Below are 5,202 nucleotides of genomic sequence, written 5' to 3'. Positions count from 1 at the left end.
CAAGAAGGGAGTTTCCCATTCTATAAGTGTGCTGCTGGTTTCTACGACCAAAGTGCAGCACCCTGCACTTGTCAGTATTGAAATGCATCCTGTTTATGTCAGCCCACTCCTGTAACCTATCCAGGTCTTGTTGCGGTCTATCTCTCCCTGCTAGCTAAAATAAAAGAATCGGTCTTATTCCTTGTATATTACATTTGATGCCAGCACAATCTGTTAGTGTATTTTATCTACATATTCACAAAGCCTTTCATAGAATTTCTTAGAAGACTCTAACCCTAAAAAAAATGAATATTGAGACAAAATAATATACATATATATATGTATATAAATATATATTCAGAGAGATATATAGTCAGAGAAGAAGCAAACAAGTATAGCCATTACAAAATATATCCTTGATAAATCAGAGGCTTGAAAATGTTTGACTAGAGTTCCAAAAACTAGTTAAATGTGATTAAATGAATGTGAGACAAAACAATAAGCCACTATATATAGAAGCAAAATGAAGAGAGGGCACAATTTTTAAAATGAGATGCTTCCCAAAAGATGCATCTTTGAAGCAAGCATGAAGGCTTTGTTGGTCAAGTTAGTTAAGATAAATAAAACCTTGTTGTATGTTTTCATCTACTAGGACATTTTGGATTCCTATCACAAGGATTTTGGCTGCTTGCAGACATTAGAAAAACCACAAAAAACTGCTTTACCAGAAGCAGCAGGTTCGACCCAGCTCTGCAGCATCTGTATAGATTGGGTGCTTCAGTGGGAGTCTGATGCTTTTAGCTAAAGCTGATTCAATCAGCTACTAAATAAAAACACCAAAAAAGGCCCACTAAAGCACCAGATTTATACAAACTCTGGGCAAGCTGGGTCCAACTAAGGTGCTGCCTCTTCTGGGCATGTGCTGGGCTTTGCACAGGAAAGTGCCATGTTTAAAGTGCCATTTTTGTTTTGTTTTTTTTCAAACATCTGCAAGCAGACTATGCTGTTAAAAAACTGAGAAAAGGTCTAACAGATAAAAACCTAGAAAAATGCAGTCATACTCCTAAATTTACACAACATTTCAAGATGTATTTATTCATTATTCATTTATTCCTGAGATTCGTTTGGAACTACAGTGACATTTTTAAGTCATTAGTATATGTATACAACAGAACAAGCAGAGGTTCATCCTTTGGTTAGTGTGTTAGCCTAGGAGTCATGAGATATTGTGGCAATTCCTACATGACCTTGGGCAAGTCATGCAGATCTAGAGCCCATTAAGAATTTAGACACTGCAATGCTTACTTTTAGGTATCTACCCCTCCATAGTTTCCTATCTATAAAATTCATGGAGAGAAAGAGAGATGCCTGAGGATGAGGTTCACAACAGTCAGCATAGCTAGGCAATAGGAAATGCTGGAGAGTTATCGTTAGGCATCTAGGTCTTTACAGTTCAGGTGCCTCCATCCACCTGGGATTCACAGTCCTGAACACTCATCTGAATGAAGGTGCATATACTCTTCTGCAAAATGAGTCATACCTTTCTTTCAAACCACAGCCAGAAGAGGATGTAATTATATCATTGTGGTACTGATGCCCTGCCTACACTCTGCCCTTTTAGCTAATAGCTCAATCGTTATAGAACTAACTGGGTGTGTCTACATGTGCATTTACAGCGCAGTAAGCGGTTTTTGGGCCAGCATATATATGTGCAGGCATTACAGCACGGTAATGCTGTGTGTGGGCTGACTTGAGGCTAAAATTAGTCCCAAGTCAATCCATATAGTGTTACTCTACAGTAAGGCATCTACATGTATGTTATTGCACAATAACTAATCAGGCATAATTTTGCTATCTGCATTAGGCAGGTAGCAAATTTACACCCAAATTAGTATAAGTCACCATAGTTACTGCACAGTACAGGCATGCATGTGTAAATGCTCCCATACTGCACAGTAATACAGTAATTTTTGGTTACTGCACAGTAACCTAGATTACTGTGTAGTACATGTGCATGTGTAGACTGAGGATATGGGTGAAATGGGCTTAATGTCTAGTTCTGCCTGAGAGGATTGAATATCTCCCAGCTTTCAAAGGAGTTCCTTGATCACAAGACTATATCTCACAATATATTTTAAATAGAATAAATGGGGGGCATCTATATGAGGCACTTACTGCAGACTGGCCTGGTTAGCTCTGTACTAAAGCATCTCTGTTTACATGTGCAGAGCTTTTAGGCTGGAGTAAACTAATTAATTCCACAGTATGTTAGTACTACCCAATAGAAGTACTATACTATGGTGGAGTTATTTACTACACTGCAACACATGTGTAGATAGTGACCAAGGCTGGTTGGGGCACAAGGGTGCTACAGTGTGGGCTTCCTGCCAGCTAGCCCTGAACTGTAGCACCCTCATGCCCCATCCAGCCCCGCCACAGCATATTTAGCCAGGCAAGAGCAGCCCCAGGCTGACCCCCAGGTCCCCTGCCAGCCAGGTCTGTGCTTCCCCAGCTCAATATGTTGCGGTCCTGGATGCATGTGCAAAGGCTGTGCCTGGAAGCAATAAACTCTGGTGCAACTGAGCCAGCATTTATAATATGCTGCTAATTTCATGTGTAGATGCATCCATTGAGTCAGAGAGAATGTGTGTGTGTGTGTGTCTGTGTCTGTGTGTGTCTATGTCTGTGTGTCTGTGTGTGAAAGAGAGAGAGAGAATGGCAGAGAGAGAGACAGAGAGAAAAAAGAATGGCTCTCTTATCTAATGGTTAGCATATTTGTCTGGGAGGGAAGACAGCTGTTTTAACTCCAGATTTACATGCTTAAAGTGAGAGTTAGGCAGGACTTAAGCACACTAAGCCTTAGGATCTAGGCCTTAGTCTAAAGGAGTTGTGAGAATAACTACATTTTAAAACATCCTTTGGAAACATGTAAGTACCAAAGAGCTACATCTCTATATACCCTTTCTCTCACAATATCAGCAAATTAAGGAGTCCTCCTTTATTAAAGGAGGGTGCAGCACACTACCCCTTGGACCATGAAATGAGATGAGGGCAAGTTGTGATTGAAGCCTGGGACACTGAGTAGCAGGACAAGGAGCAAGCATGCAAAGGGAACAAGCTCACCTGGTACAGCCACCGCTGCTGTTCCCAGCTGACCCACATGTGCGGGGAGCCCTTAAGCCACTCCTGCCCTGCTCCAGTTGGGGACTGCAGGGAGCAGCTTCATGGGTGCAGGGTTTAATTGAGGGCAGCAGTGGCAGCACACAGGTTCCTCCTTCCTGGGCCTGCTCCCTGTTCCCCTCCAAGTGTCCCCCAGTGTGATTGCACTGCATACCTCCCCTGGATCCACCCATGCCTCACATGCATACAAAATTCAAATACATTGGTAAGGTAGTCTGTTAAACCACGTATTGCCACTGCAAGCACTTCTTGTTCCATGTATTAGTAGCAAAACTATCTTCTGTCATATCAGTATGGCACTTTTTATTTTCACTTAAATTAACTTAAAAAAAAGAGAAATTAACATATTTAAGGCCGAATACCACCAATATTTAAAAATACAGCTTTAATCATATAAACACTTTTATTGGCTTCAATATGCTTTACTCCTGAGAGTAAGGTTACTCATGTATTTAAGAACTGTCAGGGGTGTAAGGTCATGGTAAATACCATCATCTTTCCCCAGACTCATTTTATAAGACTTTCCAATGGCTAAGGAAAAACTGACAACCAAAGTCTGCCATCCTTCTGCATACTGGGTCAGACTATGATAACTGTATTCACATTTAGAAGTGCCTTCCTTGTGAATTGTGCCATTGATTTCTTTGGGCCATCCCATGAAGTAAGGTACTGGGGAAAGTAAATAGGCCTGTAAGAAGTCTGTCCCATTGAACAGTTCCTTGCTTTATATATATTCTTATTTAAATGACTGGGACATCATGTTGACTAACCATGTGTGAAAAAAGGGGTCAGATAAAGAGGTGAGGAGCCAAGGAAGAAGGCTTGCTATCAGGACTCCTGACTACCATTGAGTAAGAAATGATGTCCCTGTCCAACACCAGTGTGAGATTCCAATAATTTTGCCATTCCATAGGGATGAAACTAAGATTTTAACAGTATTTTCTATAAAAACCAAAGAATATCTTTACTTGCAGTAGCCAGGGCCTGATCTGCCTGGGTCTTCCATGTTATAGGGAAATGACCATCAGGCTATTCTGGGGTGGAGATCTCTCTTGCATTTATTCATTGTTATTAGATTTTCTTTCTTGTACCTTAGCATACTTTTTTGCTGAAAGTTTTGTTGAAGCTGGTACATTCTTTGTATGAAAACATTTATAGAGATTCTTGATAAATAAGCATTTATTGATGAAATGAGTGTTTTGTTTTATCTTCTCTCTCTCTCTCTTTGTAGAGGGAGGAATTTGGAATTCATGACATGTTATACCCCTGAGTTCTAGTTTTATCACTGACTTGAAATATGACTTTGAGAAGTCACTATACCTCTCTGTGCTTGTTACTTATTTGTAAAGTGGGAAAATATAAAAAAGAAATAATATAATTTATCTATATTGCTTGAGGGAGTGTGACATTTCAGAAAATAATATTAAAAATTCCAGTAAATGAGTCACACACTTTCTTTGACAGTCTGAAGGGAACAAAATACTACCTAATCTATAGAACCACCGTGAAAAAAAAATACACAAGATTTTTTCAAACTCATTTAATCCATTTCAGTTAATCTCACCTACGGTTGTAGCTAGTGCATTTGATACATGCTAGTTCTCATCAATATCATGTTCAGATAACTGTAAATAAGGCATTTGATAATAACAATTGATGGGTTGAAGAAAGCCTAGAAATGGAATTAAAGGTAACTGTAACCAAAATCTGAATCATAGAATCAAAGAACCAGAAGCGACCTGCAAGATCATTGAGTCCAGTCCCCTGCCGTGGGCAGGAAGTTATGGGGTTCAAATGATCTCAACAAGGTGCTTATCCAGCTTCATCTTCAACACCTCCAAGGATGGTAACTGCACCACCTCTGCTAGGAGTGTGTTCCAGGTCCTGGTGTTAGAAATATTATTAAAAATGCATTATCAATAGCTGTTAGCTCCCATCAATAGTTGTCCTTTGAATAAGTACGGCTGCCAGCCTTCCTTGTCTCCCTAATGAGAGAGGGAAGGGGGGGGTTGGGAACTGAAGGAAAAACTCCAAGAGCTCTCT

The sequence above is a fragment of the Crocodylus porosus genome, unplaced genomic scaffold (genome assembly GCF_001723895.1).
Source record: "Crocodylus porosus isolate Cpor-Errol unplaced genomic scaffold, CroPor_comp1, whole genome shotgun sequence".
Taxonomy (NCBI): Eukaryota; Metazoa; Chordata; order Crocodylia; family Crocodylidae; genus Crocodylus; species Crocodylus porosus.
The sequence above is the reverse complement of the archived record's forward strand: the minus strand, read 5'-3'. Positions refer to the sequence as shown.